At 38.1% G+C, this 16,372-nt stretch overlaps 1 long non-coding RNA gene across 1 annotated transcript in view; it reads right to left on the bottom strand.

The window, feature by feature from the left end:
• Positions 1–15,824, bottom strand: part of LOC145690281 (uncharacterized) — a 40,793-nt gene extending 24,969 nt beyond the window's left edge. The window contains exon 1 of the long non-coding RNA XR_014132187.1: positions 12,888–15,824. This is a non-coding gene — a long non-coding RNA (uncharacterized LOC145690281). The remainder of the gene's footprint in view (positions 1–12,887) is intronic.
• Positions 15,825–16,372: the final 548 nt, after the last annotated feature.

The raw sequence follows: 16,372 nt of genomic DNA, 5'->3' as shown, positions 1-16,372 counted from the left end.
TCCTAACACGAAAACTAAATTATCTGCCGTTGGTGTTGTCAAAGGTCCACAATTAGGTACATCACTCCCCACGGTTCGTCTTAAGTTAGGAGGGCGATTGGCAAATGCTCTTTTGGATACGGGAAGTGAAGTCTCCGTGTGTCACGAAAGTTTAATACCACCCAAGCTTTCTATAGCAAATCGTCTTAAATCCACAGTTCGAATCCAGACTATAGGTGGAAACCTGACCGAAGTACTTCCAGTTGTTCGGTTATGTTTCTATTTAAAGGATCATCAAGGCTATACCAACCGTATGTGGTTAAATATGGCTTTGTTGAAAGGTCGCCAAAACGAACATAGTGTTATTCTAGGTAATGATTTTATCCAAAAGTATTCACTTGCCATCCACCCAAACTATTTGCTGTTGAAAACCCCTGCAGGTCAACCCAAGAGACGAGTTTATTTTTGGACAAACCGCAAATGTACCAAGTCTAGGTTTAGACCCAGGTTAAACTTATCACGTGTTTACTACTTCACACGTTCAGGTTTACCACGGAGACCTCCTGACATAAATGCACGCAATGATTCCAATGTGATCACCACCAGTAGGAATCGAACCAAAAACTCCACTAGAAGAGGAAATAAATGGCAAAGACCACAGCGGAAAATAAATTCGAGGAGTAGTCTAACCCAGAGTAAGTCAAGGGATTACACGTCTACCCAAGATCAGATGAAAGATAAACAATCACAAAGTCCAACAAACAACAATGTTGAAAAAGAGAGTTTAGACGATGATGCTTGGTCGATCTTTAGAATTCAGGACATAGAAGAATATAAGCCATCAGTGTTTGTTTACACTGCTAACGAAATAAAGATCCCCGCCAAACAAATGGCGGTAGTAAAAGTAAGAACTGATTCCCATAATTTTACTAAGATGTACATTGAACCTAGTGATGAGTTACATCACCGGTTTCGATGTATTGTACCACGTACTTCATATGACCCAAAATTAGAAGGTCAAGTGTTAGTACTTAACTGCAATCATGTGACCACCGTTATCCCTTCAGGTACCAAGATAGGTAAGTTAGAAGAATATGACGAAATTGTACATTCTGAATCTGTTGCTTCAGTAAATCGGTTGACTCGGAAAAGCGAAGATAAGCCCCAGGCCTCTTCATCAGTCCAGTCGGTGACTTCTGAACATGATGTAGCCACTGAAATAGACATCTCACCCGATCTCACGCCTGATCAACGGGCAGAGATTGTGGATTTACTCCGCGAATACCAAGATATTTTTGCCTGGCGTGTTGAGGATATTACAGTCACTCCAGAATATGAACATTCAATCGAAATGCTTACAAATGTACCCATAAGTACCGCACCATATAGAGAAACGCCGTCACAGCGTAAAATAATACAACAAGAAATAGCCAAACTTCTAGCTCAAGATGTAATTCGACCAGTGAAATCTGCCTACGCATCTCCAGTGTTAGTGGTAAAGAAACAAAATGGTGAAAATAGACTCGTTTGTGACTTCCGAAAAATCAACCAGTACATAGTTCGAGACCAATATCGGGCCCCTCTGATAGATGATCTTCTATATTACATTGGCAACTCTCAGTTTCTAAGCTCCCTAGACCTCCGCAGCGGATATTATCAGGTCAAATTAAAGGAATCAGACCAGGAAAAAACATCAATCATATGTAGTGAAGGGTTGTTCTGTTTTAAGACAGTTCCTATGGGTTTATCTACAAGTCCAAGTTGTTTCCAGCGATGTATGGACAAAATATTTGCGTCTTTGAAATTCAATATCATGGTCGTGTTTCTTGATGACCTCATTGTATACGCTCCTGACTTTCCTGAGATGGTTAGAAGAATCAAATTAGTTTTTCAGAGACTAAGAGAAGCTAATCTGAAACTCCACCCAGGGAAATGCCATATAGCATATAACAATTTGGAAGTTTTAGGTTTCAAAATTGGGCGAGATGGGCTATCACCGGTTCCATCAAAAATCGAAGCAATCACAAAAATCCCCGAACCAAAAACTGTCAAAGATGTTCGTTCATTTCTAGGTTGTGTAAACTTCTTTCGGAGATTCATAAAAAATTGCTCCATCATAGCTAAGCCTCTCACTGAACTAACAAAACCTTCAGTTCCATTTCATTTTGGCGAAGAACAGAAATTAGCATTCGAAACCTTAAAACGAAAACTCACAGAGGCTCCAGTTCTTCAGATGTTTAACCCACAACTCCCAACAGAATTACATGTAGATGGAAGCCAGAAAGGCATTGGATCGGTTCTCATACAGGTTAAGGATGGGAAAAGACATCCTATTGCATACTATAGCAGAACTCTCACTAAACCTGAATCTAATTATTCAATACCGGAAATCGAAACTTTAGGATTAGTGCAAAGTATTCTTCATTTTCATCATTACTTGTGTGAAATTGATTTCGTGGTTTATGTAGATGCATGTAGTCTCTGCTACTTACGCAATCTCACTTCTCTTCGTGGAAAATATTTAAGATGGGCAGTAAGATTACAACAATATTCTTTCAAAGTCGTGCATAAACCAGGAAAAACAAATTATGTCCCAGATTGTTTATCAAGGTACCCTGTTACTGAGTTGTCTCAAGAAGAGCGCGATCTAAGAGAAGTAGGACCCATGGTGAATTTTCTTCGGGTAAATACTGAAGCAACCATGGCGGCTAAACAAGCACAGGACTCATTCTTTTCCAAAATCCTAAAGGAAGTCAAAGACAACCCGACTGGTGCTGTCGCACGCCCTTATGTGTTAAAGGACGGTGTGTTGTATAGAAAAATGGGAGATGAACTTAAGCTGTGCATTCCGGAGTCAGAGATTCCGAAAATTCTTCTAGAAGCTCATGACTCAGAATTGCATGGTGGGCATTTTGGTTTTACAAAGACGTATGGAAAGATAAACACCCGTTTCTATTTTCCCCATATGGGAAGAATAGTGAGAGACTATGTCAAGTCCTGCCTTCCGTGCCAACAGAGGAACGATGACAATAGACCTAAGCAAGGTTTCCATTGCCCAGTTGATGCTAAACATCCATTTTATTCCATGGAACTCGATATTTTTGGACCTCTTCCTCCTTCCAATTCGTATAAATATATCATCACTTGCACTTGTAAGATGACCAGGTATACTGTTGCCAGAGCTTTGCGATCCGTAACTGCAAAAAGTGTGGTGAACTTCGTGATTGAAAATATTGTCTGTGTGTATGGTCCTCCGTCGATCATACAAACAGATAATGCAAGTAACTTTCATTCCGAACTGATGAAGGAGACAGCTAAATTGTTAGGCATACAGCAGGTATTCAGTAGTTCCTATCACCCAGAGTCCCAAGCGCGTGTAGAGAATTGGAATTATACCTTGGCCAAATACCTAAGTAAATACGTTGATGCTAATCAAAGACAATGGGCAAAGTACGTTCCTTTAGCAGCTTACGTTTATAATATAAGTAGACACGACTTGCATCCATATAGTCCCTTTGAGCTAGTGTATAACAGAAAGCCGAAGTTGTTTAATGAATTGGAGACGCAATGTTATAAACCAATGTCTCGTGAGTTCAAAACAAGACTCAAAAGAATTCACGAAGTTGCCAAGAAAGCTCTAGCCCAGCGACAGGCTAAGGATAAAGAACGGATTGATAAAGGAAGGCGTGAAATATCGTATAAAATAGGTGACAAAGTACTATTAAAGTCCTACGCTAGGAAACCTGGTCGTTCATATAAACTAGAACGGAAGCACTATGTTGGTCCTTACGAAATAATCAAGGTGTTACCTCGTAACACCTGTGTCTTAAGAACACTTGGTAGTGATAACAAGGAATTTACGGTGAATGTTAAGCGCTTAAAATCATTTCATGAACGCAAATGGTCTCCAGGCAATCCTATCAACTCTGATACTAAAGCCTAAAAAAAAAAAAAAAAAAAAAATTTGAATCATCTTCCTTCTATGGTGTCTCTTTACAGTTGTTTAATTAGATAGAGATTGGTGTCTTCGTGATCCAGGCCGGCTAGGTCTCGAAGACATCCATTTCATTTGAATTGATTGGCAAAAAAAAATTTCTTTGTTGTATACGCCCTGTACTCTAAAAAAAAATGTTCCTAAGGTTCTTCGAGTAGGCAGCTTAGGTTCAAGATTCCCGGGTTTGAACCAATATTCATTTAAACTCTACCCTGATGGACTGTTTTCTCTTTTTGCAGACTGTAGAAAGGAAAACACCATCTGGTAACCGCAGGAACAATACATGTCTGGGAGTCCAGTAGCAGCCCGTACACGTAGTCATTGTAAGTCTAGTCCTTGTGACGTTTCTATAAAATTAGAGTTACCAAGTAGACATTCCAAACCATCTACTCCTTCTGTGATGGATACCAAAGAAACACCCCAGGTGACGGTTCATAATAAAATTCCAGTTTTCCCAATTGATGTGTTCTCTGGGAAACCTCATCAGGATGTGACGCGTTTTCTTGATGATTTCGAAAGCGCGGCTCAGATGTTTAAGTGGAGTGATGCCGAAAAGAGGGCATATCTACTCCCATACCTTTCAGGTAGTGCTCGCGATTACTTCGAAGTTCACAGTGCCGAGTTGAACGCTGAAGGGGTCACTTTCAATCAAGTTAGGGAAAAACTCCTTAAAGCTTTCAAATCACCTGGAGATATCGGCGATGCATTTGCAGCATTGTATCAGAGAAAGAAGTTGCCAAATGAATCATATAATGAATACATGTTTAATGTCCTTCGCTTATGTAAAAGGGCAAACGACACTATGGATGAGAGAGAGAAAATCCGAAATATTCTAAAGGGTTTGGATAGTCCAGCCCTTCAATTCATTATAACTAAAGATTGCCAAACGCTGGATGACCTACAAAAACATCTACAGCTTTACGAAGCTGCAGAACATCAAGCCAACTTAAGGGCAATAGATGAGTATACGTCCAAAATAGGCACTACCACTAAGCAGGCTCAACGTTCGGAAGAGCCAGTTCGTCAGCGTCCTAGACGCCAAGATCCATCTGTTCGGGCCCTAATAAAACAACTGCGTAACATGACTCTTGAAAATCGCAATAAGTATTATCGTCAGGGTTCGAACCAGTATCGCCGTCAACAGAATCAGGCATACAATAGAACCACCAGCGATCAACAGCGCAGACAATATAATCAGTATCACCGTAACACACGTAAATTCCAACAACCACAAAACAAACGAAATCAAACTTCGCGTAATCAGAAACCATCAAGGTTCCAACAAAGACCTAATAATAGTGCACCTCAGCGTAAGGGTGACTCCGATTCCCAAAGGAATGCTCAACCTAGTACTTCCCAGAGTCAGGAATAGGATCATTTCTCTAAGTTATCTATGTGCATTTCTTATAAGTTTTCACAACTCTGTGTATCACACATTATGTAAATGCCAGTATCTCAAACTATTAGTTTAACCGTAGTGACTTAAATGTTTCATTTATTCGTAGGGAAATGTCAATCTTCATTGCTGATTTTAACGGTATGTACACCGTAAACTCTTATCTAATTCGCGAGTTCGCTTTGATCCCTATCATTTCCAGTCGCTTAGTAGCTGGTAGGAACCCATATATGGATCATAAGATTGTAAGACCAACACGCCATTTCGAAACGTTGTCAAAATTTGAGAAAGAGCAACACAACATTTATGAAAGAAACACAGGAATCACTTGGGGCATGGGCTCCTTAGACGAATTCCAACTCAGAGCCCGAATACTTGGAGCAATTCCTCGCGGTAGTATCATATACACTCGCGGCAGTGCCCATGTGGCAGTATTACAAGAGATTCTACAAAACAGATTTGTTATGAATATTAAAGAAAACTTGCCTGGCCCATCTATAGATGACATGCCACCCTCAACATGGGAATGTCCCCTAACTCCTCTCCATCTACACAACAACCTATACTGTCCTGTCACAAGTTTGTATCAAATGTATCGGTTGTTTGTAATCCGAGCTCAGTACGGTGATGTTGAAGAAGTATGGAACTATGAAAATATGGAGTAATCTCTGGTATTCGGTAAAATATTAGAGTTTATTCATAGTTTATCCTTAGTAAAAAAAAACAGAAATGTTCCTTGCACTTTCATTGATATGCTCACGTTGTAGGTACGCAACCTGAATTCGAAGTCAAAATTTGACTATTGAACCAGCATGGCAAACCAACCACACATCGCAGCAAATAACGTTCTATATGAGATCGAGGAGTGGATCGAAAATATATGGCAGTTAAGTTTCAAGGGCATTCCATTCAAATATGTAAACGAAATAGTACCAAGAGCAATTCGAGTGTTTCTATCACTCGAAGCATATAATCGTTACGAAGATTTACAATGTAAGTGTTTGTTTAATATTTGGCTTTTAGTGACAAAACGTAAATTATTAAAATTCTTCCGCAGATTGCGAAGGGAACATGGATTGGCGTTCAGAATCAGGATCCGCTATAACCGCCATAATGAGTGTTTTGTCATTTGCGCGGTAACTAGAAGTATAACGTGGCATGAATTTATCTTAGGAGAGAATTGATTCTCCTAATTCTTCTCTTACAGATGGCTAATTCACTAACTCAAGCTATATTGTTCATCTGCATCTTGATTACTTCTGCTGATCAGAATCCATACACCATAACAGTAACCACCGGTGCATTTTGGAACAAGCTCTCTCAGGTAATTACCTATGAAGCTACTATTCCTTTGGTCTATCATCAACAAGTCACTCAACTTCCAAATCTAAAGCAGAACTCTGCGATTAGTCAGAATCTTAAAGATGAAATTTGCCCAATAATCAACAATCATACACTCTCTTATTGTTCATTAGTCCAGCATGTTGATGAATTGGCGACTATCATAGAATCGCATAATGTGAGTAGGTTAAGTTTTGATATCCTTGAAAGCCGAACTAAGCGTAGCATAGATTTTTTTGGCGATGTTTTGCATTGGTGTTGTTCTGTAGCAACGGATGCTATAGTAGACAAAGTAGCAATTAGAACAAAGGAATTAGAATCAATAGTTGAGGCCATGAAATCGGAAATTTTCTCGGAACATCGAAATTTAGTTCAGTTTGTAAATGCTAGTAAGAATTTTAATGTTCAGCTAAAATCGTCCATTACTCAATTAGAAGAACAAATAAAACGTACACAAAAGTCGTTAAATCAGGCACTGGAAAATGACACCGAACGAAAACAGTTACTCCTAACTACCTATGCTATGCGTCTTTACAATTCATTAATTCAACATATGAAAGATTCGGAAGATCAGGCAATCATTACTCATTGCATGTCTCAACGCATACCACCTTCTATGATTTCTCCATCTCAACTTAAATTAGACCTCACTAAACTTCAAAATAGATTACGCCAGCATTCTTATGTATTAGCAATACCCGTTTCTGATCTATTAAAGTACTATACCGTTCCCATTGCAAGTTGTCATTATTTTGAGGATGACGTAAGCATTGTCCTAAAAATTCCGATAACTAAGGATAATGGTCCCGCAGAAGTATATGAATTAGTAACAGTGCCATACAGGTATGAGAATGCTACATGCATAATTTCTCATCAACCCTCGATCCTTGTAAAACGTGATCAAGGCATTTCAATTTTAGCTACAGATAAACTAGCTGCATGTGATCCTAAACGAGAAAGTCTTTGCTTTCTTCCAGCCTACCAAGGGGACTCAGTTCAATCACCCGGTTGCGCACGAACTTTATTTCAGAGTGCAACAGTTGAAGAAATTAGCAAGTATTGTGTATTTCGTTGTGAAGAAGGAACAGGCTTACTTATCACAGAGATCCAGCCTAACTTATATACTATCACGAATCCACCGAGCGAAATTTTTATAGAGTGTCCCAAGAAAAAGAAAACTGTATTAAATCTGGATCCTACTACAGCTGGAGCATATCAGTTGTCACTACCATGTCAGTGTAAGGCAATCATCACCGACGATCATGTTATTCCACCTTCATTCCCATGTCCTGCTACAAATGACCGAGAACTAACACTAAAAATTTTAATACCTGCTCCTTGGTCAAAAGTTCCATCACTAAAATTAAAAGGGCCAGCGTTTGCAAGTTCAGAATATACACATCTCAATCAGTGCCTTGACACCAATTGGTCTGCCAAGATACCCCATTTCCGAATTTCGAAAACATATTCGCAAACACAATTGCCGTTACATGAAGTTCACATTTCTAACATTCAATCGCCACGGCCTTATTTGTCAATTATCTATGTATGGAATTTAGTACTCTCTATAATAGTGTTATGGGTTCTGTATCAGCTACGGCTTCAACTGTTTTCGCCTGTATTTCTATTGCCATCAGCGCACGCAAACTTAATGCACGAAGTTGTAGAATCCTTATCATATGCTCTATTGGCTATTCTTATTTTTGGGTTCTGTCTATATTTTATTTCATACTTATGTTGTAAGAAGTTAGGACCCTTACTTTCTCAAGTACGTCCGCTTCAACAAGAGGCACTAGAGGCAGACACTCAACATATGACATCCCTAGGAACTCCTCTACCTACCCCACGCGTCACTAGACATGCAACGTCCAGTGAAACGTCCATCTGACTATTTATTTTTTGTATGGCCTGTAGCAAAGTTGTAATGACCCAAACTCTTGAAATACCAATAGTTATTCACGGTGGGTTGAATATGTTACCTTTTAATTCCCCGATTTTCTATGAATCATCAGTGGTAACTCCTTTTAAAGTTGAATACCCAGAAGATGTCTCATCATCAATTGGGTTTAGTAAATTGGAGCAATCCTTTTCCTTGGAAACCATTTCGGCCGACGACCCGTCAACCGGTTCGTACTTTCACACCATTACGCGTTTGCATACTAAACGTCTGTTATTATCTCACGATAATATCAACCACATCTATCGTACGTTATTTTCATTTGCTGATGAACCATGGTTCTTTACTAGTCGGAATAGAAAAATCAATTCTTCTGAAGAATTTGAAAAACTGTTGACAGCTTGTCAAAGAAGAGTAGTGCACCCATGTTTTCTAGATTTTGACGAATTATCTTCCCTAGTAGATCGTATTCAGGCTAGACTAGCTTCAAAAGGAAAAACCTTAACTATCATTCCTGAAGACCCGGCTTCTATATTCAATTATCCACTAGCAGAATGTCTAATCTCTTCCACTTACGCCGTAGTAGGAATTAAGTTACCTGTCATAGAGCGGAATGTACGCGACCAAGCTTATGTAATATCACCTATTGCATTCCGGAAAGATAACACCATTTGTCATATAGAAATGCCGCAATCATTCATAGTATATCGACAACCAGGGAATCAGCTTTTGTACACTAGTTGTGATATTCATAGCGCATTATTGTGTCTATTGACTCCTCCGCCTATGACGCTTTTACCATATGTTGAATGTATAAAGGCTCAATTAAAAGGCATCACGAAAGATATTAATAAGTTCTGTAAATGGACTTGTTTTGCGAAGCCGTATGAAATGTCTACAAGTTACCTAAACTATACTACCCTATCACTGATGATTACGCATGAACAAACCCTAACAGTTACTTGTCCTACAGTCGACATCCCTCTGAGGGCCACTCAGAAAATTGGTGCTATTTTCGTGCAACTCGGTTGCTCATGTACACTTTCTTTTCAGAATGTAACCCTACGTCCAAAGTTTCCTTGCCTCTCAACAAGTACCTTACAGGCTAAAATACATCATGTGATTCCATCCAAATGGATAACCCAATATCCTTTATCAGTACCAGCAGTTGTTGATTCCTTTACTTTATCTGAACATCCACTACATGAAGAGTCTCGTACATCATCAAACGTATTCGTGTCGGTGAGTGTCAGCATCAATGTTCTACTATGCATATTTCTTATGACTCTCGGTGGTTTATATTATCGTCTTTCGATTCGCAAACCTACACCACCCCCTCGAGTAACATGTGCAAATCAAATGCACCAGCGAGTTAACCGATCACCAGAATATGAAAGACCACGTAATGCCCAACCTGCCGAATATATGGCTGTATTGTAAACCGGTTGCTGAAAGAAAGCACATGATTAGTAGATACACACAGACACTCTATATGCAGAAATAAGAATAAGAGAAGAAAACAATATTAGTGATTATGTTAGGGCTAAAACCAAAATAATTCAAGTAAGCTTATTCTACTAAACTAATTTTCTTATCCATTTTTTTTATATCTATCTGTATTACTTTTGCTTTATTATTATTTTATTTTGCCTATAGCAAAAAAAAAAAGTTATTTTTTATATTTGCATTAAGTAGATTTAGAGCAATCAGTATATTTGTTATCCTATATATTACGGTATTCACTATGTAAACGTAGGTATTCAAAATAGTATTCATGATCAATTATTATAATCATTATAATTCAGATATAAGTATTCAATCTTTATATTATATATTCTATCATGTAGTATTTAGTAAATATTATTGTAGTCTTGAAATAATGAATTGTAGGAATTCATTAGATGTAGTAATTATGTGTAGGTATTTCTCTTATTTAGTAATAATAAGTGCTCATTTAGTAGTAAACTTATTAAATTCATTCAGATGACATTGACGTGAATGGTTAACACAATCTTTTTCAGGCATAACCTGTTCTTTAGTTTTTATTTCAGATGGATGACCTAACCTAACCATGGACTGAGAAAAGTGCAAATATCGTTCCAGTCGGTGAGATAACTTGATGAATGTTTATGATATTTTGTCTTATTTCAGCTATATGCCGACTGCGTACACACTAGTTCATAACACTAACTCCTACACACACACACTAACTCCTATCATTGTGTCTATATCCTACATTTGAAACTTATGCTTGCACTATATCATACATCCTTGCACTAGCATCAGGCGGCCATTTTGTTTCCGGTTGCTCCCGGAAACCAATCTCTAGTAGCAATTCTATCCATTAGTTATGCAAATTGATCCTTATTAAAAAAAAAAAATTTACACTAAATACCATTTAGTTCTCATAACACTATTAGCAGCCGCTTTATGTTTACATTCCTCCACCATATTATGGGAATATTGACCCCTTGTCAGTGTATATTCGTTATTCATACATGTATTCCTCTTGTCATTTCTATTCCTGTTTATTTTAATGTTGTTTCTCTTATCAGTTGTCCGCCATTTTGGGTACACTTCCGGGGGGGTACACACACACAGTTAGGTATATTCCAAGTCCTATGTCTCACTAACACCATGTGCGTGTCCGCCATTTTGACACCGCCCCCCCCCTCGTGTCACTCCGCCTACCGAGTTCTTGGTTCGAGTCCGAACCAGGATACCCATTCTCATTTCCGGCGGTTGTGCTCCTCTTATCATTCCTATCATTCACTACCACCATGTTGACTTGATACTTTCTCGAAGTTCGCCTGAGTGTCTGAGTTCGAACCCCGTCCACTTACATCTACTTACATACTAGTAGCTGTCTAGTGAAGGGCAACTTAGACCTATATATATTCATTTACAAACACCACCCAGTGATATGTAAGCAGCCAAGCAAGCTTTGTAGCATACATTCACTAAGCACATATCTTACCTCGCACTGGAACTAACGACAGAAAGGAAGTTCATCAAGAAAATAGTTTGAAACTGAGCAGTTGCAAATTTTAGTTTTGTTTATTTGCTTCTTTGGATTTCATACTTCCAATTTAGTTGCTACCTTTTAATGTCAATACGATTTTATCTCATTAGTTTTATTTTGTTAGCTTTACAAAATTGTTTACGAGTTGTTTTCTTTGCAATGTTATTTTGGTTTTTTGCATCCCAATATATGATTTTAATGATTTATTGCATTAATATCTTTCTTGTATATATATATGTATATAAAACCAAAACAATTATATATCGTTATTATTACTAGCATAATTTTTAGTACCCTAATTTCCCGTTGTATGATTTTATTTCCTTATTCAATTGTATGTGTTCCTGTTGTTTGAGTATTACCAGCAGAGCATCTACCACCCAATCATACTACTCATGTAACTATTATCGTTGGTGGGTTGGCGAGTTCCTGGCCTGTTCGAGGTACGACCACGTTATTCGCATCCGCCCGTTTCTAGTACTTCGTTAGCCTATCCAGCCTCGTTGTGTTGCACGTTTATGTAATTCGCATTATGCGGTATCGTACGGTACTACCATTGGTTTGTATAGATTTGCCACCCGGCCTTCTTTCTACTCCTACTACTAATACTCATACTACTACTACTACTATTATTATTAATAATAATAATAATAATAATAATATTAATAATGCTACTTTTTGTCTTGTACGACTCTCAAATTAGTTTTCTTTTGGCCACTTTGTGTTTCAGTCCTTGTACCGGATACAGTGCTCCATGGAGGAGGCCATGTTTTTTCCCATCGTCACTTTCGTTAGTCGGCCATGTTTTCTTCACAGGCTCGGCCAATCACATTTTGTTTCCATCAACCAACGATCTTCCGCTCTTCTGTTACGAATTTCCGGCCTGTGTGATTCGTAACCACACCTAGGCGCCATGTTTATATTTTATGTCGCCCGTTTTTTTCTGTATGGCGTTTTTTTTTTTTTTTTTTTTTTTTTTTGAAATTTTCGGACCCCATTTTTCATTTCTTCGATCTCATACGCCTATGTACGCCTAATAGCCATGATTGTGCTATTATTTATGCAAGCGTTTGTTACTTGGTCCCTTTCCGCTTTGTGGCTTCTTCATCAGTCCTCACGCCCCCCTCCCTCTCTCTCTGTTACCTCCTTTTTACCATTCTTTTGCTCTTTGTTGTTTTTTTTTAAAAACCAACTTCGCGCCTCAGTATACACTGATTAATTTGCAATAAGCACCTTGCTATGAGTTCATTATACTCACCTGCTATCTGGGTTCCCTCTGTTGCTTCCTAGCGTCTTGGGTGTTGTTTCGACATTGTACCGCTGCCCACGCTCGAACCTGCCGATCCCGGTTCACGTTTGTAGCGCAATTTGCACCGATCTGCGCTTTGCAATTTGTACCGAGACTCGATCTGCGCCCGATTTCTTTTCCGCTCCGGACAGGTCACTCCCGTTCTTTCTTCGCGACACTCTGCTTTGGACACTCCGTCCTCCACACCCTGCTGTCGCAGACTGCGTTGTTCCTATCTCGGAACATCCGGTCTCTTATCGGTCCGGATGTCTCTCTGTTTTGCTTCTACATGAACTAGTGTTATGGTATACTTATGCTCTGCTGGATTAAATATAGACTAAACCTGTGTTATTTATGTACTGCAGAATTTTTTTTTCAGCTTAGATTTTTTTTTCTCGCTCTTTTGCGAGTAGTTTCTATTTTTTGCCAAGTTTCCCTTATTCTTCTGTTATTCATTCTGATTTATTTCATTTCATGCCTTTCTGGATCCTTGGTTAGCGGTTCTCAAACGTTGGACCGCAGCCCACAATCCTCCATGGTTTTGGGTTTTCCCCTGGAATGGGAAATTTTTTTTTCAGTGGGGGATGCGAGCATTTTGCTCAGACCTCTCCGCCGCTGTTCACTATGGGTATGCTCTAAGCCACTATATGCTATAATCTCTGCAGGCGCAACTATACTGCATTTGGATCTTGCGCGCTGGTGTCTTCGCTAGACACTCCACTAAGGTGACATAAGTTGGTAGTACTTCGTCCAACATGTATTATGCTACTGTTTCGTGATTGACAATATTAATGTACCGGCTGTATTACCTTTCTTTCATGAGTATATGTAATATTCGCGTATATGTTTATATATCTTCTTATATCTACAACTGGCCCATAGTTGGTCTACATTGTGCATGGCTCGGTGTTTCCCAAACTTTACTGCTGCTCGGCACACTTGGGTTCGCGTACTATGATTTGGGAAACGGCGACCCTAAAGATGACACGTCCACCCTCACAGAACACGGATCTTTGGGTGCAGTGAACACATTATTTTAAACTCATTTTCGCTTTAGTATACTGTATATTTTATTTTCACGTCCCGAAATCCCATCTTCTGTGACGGTCGACAGCATCATTATTTCTATTAATCAAAACATGTTATTCATATATTGAAGTTACTCGTAGTGTTTGTTAAGTTATAGTTTTCCTTATATAGCTTCGCCGTGTCTATATGTGTACTTATGCTCTGGCGAACTTGTTTTATTTTTGTACTAGGTTTATCGTATTGCTGATTTAAAGCGCTTTGTTCAGCGTTAAATGTTAAATTGTAATGTGATGTATCATTATTGTGTCCATTAGTATAACTATAGTAAAATGTATTTAAGGTGGAGATTACGGTCCAATTTAGTTTTTTTTATGCTTCTGCATAGTTAAGCAAGTTTTTTTTTTATTTCTTTATTCACTTCTTTTTGGTTCAATTTAAAAGTTCAGTTTAAATTTTATTTTCTTATTTTTTTTTATAACTATTGTTTAGAATACGTGTCACTTTCATTTTATAGATTATGTATTATGCATTGCTCTCACTGTTTGCAATACACACTTTTTTTTTTTTTTACGGATTCACTGCCGAATCCTCCTTGTTTAAAAGTTACGGTTTACTTGCTTCCCCTTTTTATAGAAACGTTATCAATAAGTACGAAGTTAAATGGTTCAACCATATCAAGGAAATTGTTGAAGAAGTAAGGAAGTACTTTACATTATTTTACAATATCGTTAATGTTTTGTTAATATCAAGAATTCTTTCACTACTGTTCATTATGCTTTGTATTACAGTGTTGCTACATTTCTGAATATTATAACCCAGTAATTTGAATCTTATGGTTTCAAAATGAAATGATGTTCTTATGTCATGCACCGCAACATGGTTGCTGTACCTTCATACAGTCTCTGTGATCACCTGTGTATGTCAATGTATTAATATACTTGTTGTTTTCTCTGTACTTTACCTTTAGTCTTTATTTTAGTCCATGTACGAGTTGTGATTACAGAGAACTTGTATCATTAGTATACGACGTACCATTCATATGTCATAGTGTATTCAATAACTTCAGTAGTTTAATTTCTAGTCTAAGTAAGTACTTCCATTTGTAACACAACACTCATGATATGAGTTCTCCACCTCTATGCCATATTGAAGCGTCGAGTTGCATTCAGTTTCACTTAAATTGTACACAGTTACTACATTAACCCTTTCAGTGCCAATATTATCCTCTCCAAGCGAGTCGCTTGGAAAACCCAATGCGGGGAGATGTCACGGGCTATATTTCGTGACCATTCTATATACTCCTAGGTCCTTAGTTCGATTCTCCTTAACTTTATTGGAAACAAAATTTTAAAATTTCTTTCTTTGTTCTACATATGCATTGCTTATAGGAACAACAATCTTAATGTTTGATTGCTATTTCCTTTAAATTGTCCAATTTACCTCCAAGGAGTGAGTGATTCAAGGAGAGAGGAAATAGAGAGATAACGATTGGTTGACTAATGCATTCTAGTTTCATCCAAACCTGGAAATTATGTAAACACTTCGTTTTCTTTTTGACGTAAAACATCGGATGATTAGTCAAGAAAACGCAAACAACAAACCACTCAAGGTTATGTTGCACGACCAGTGCATACGTGACCTAGTTTGCAAGAAACAGGACATTGGCTCGATATGAATCAAATAATCCCACAATTCAGGAAATATCAGTATGATAATGTCATAAAGTGTGGGTTAGGAGTGATGTGATGCTTCCGATCAAGTGAGATACCATCTCCCTAATATCCGACTTCTCCCTCTCCCTCCTTAGTCAATCACTTATTTTGATTGTTGAAGTAAACATATTCCGGATAAGCAATTGCGTATGTCTCTTGTCCTATCTTTCTTCCCTCCTCACATTGACACGTGAAGAGGAGACTCATCCTTGTTCTCGAAAAATCCAGAATATCACACCACCACATGCGTCACCAATGACGGAGTCGGGCATAATAAAATGACCGAACCCGTGAAACATAGTGTGAGTTGAGTGCGATTGAAAGTATAGTGTTCGTCAAGTGTCAACACCTTGTACGAAGCCTACCATCAGTTTTTCAGGTAAATATGTTTCTGTTTTAAGTAATTTTTTTTTCGGCAGGCAGCCTCGGAACAAATTCAATATGGCAAAGTTTTAGTGGAGAACTCTCAACTAAATTCATTATCTTTCAAATGTTAGAATAACTTAACTCTTTAATTGATTGGAAATTATTGCAATCAATATCTGTCATTGTAATTGGTAATTTTGATTTTTATTTTATTCTGTTATAACTTAAACCTGAAGACAGACAAGATGTCATAATTTGTCAAGGATGTCACAGTATTGTCTCAGTACTCCTTTGATATATTCTGAGTTTTGCAAACTATGTTTTCTTCTTTCTCTTTTCTTGTTATCT

Source organism: Thermobia domestica, chromosome 7, assembly GCF_964235325.1.
Source record: "Thermobia domestica chromosome 7, izTheDome1.hap1.1, whole genome shotgun sequence".
Taxonomy (NCBI): Eukaryota; Metazoa; Arthropoda; class Insecta; order Zygentoma; family Lepismatidae; genus Thermobia; species Thermobia domestica.
The sequence above is the reverse complement of the archived record's forward strand: the minus strand, read 5'-3'. Positions and strand labels throughout refer to the sequence as shown.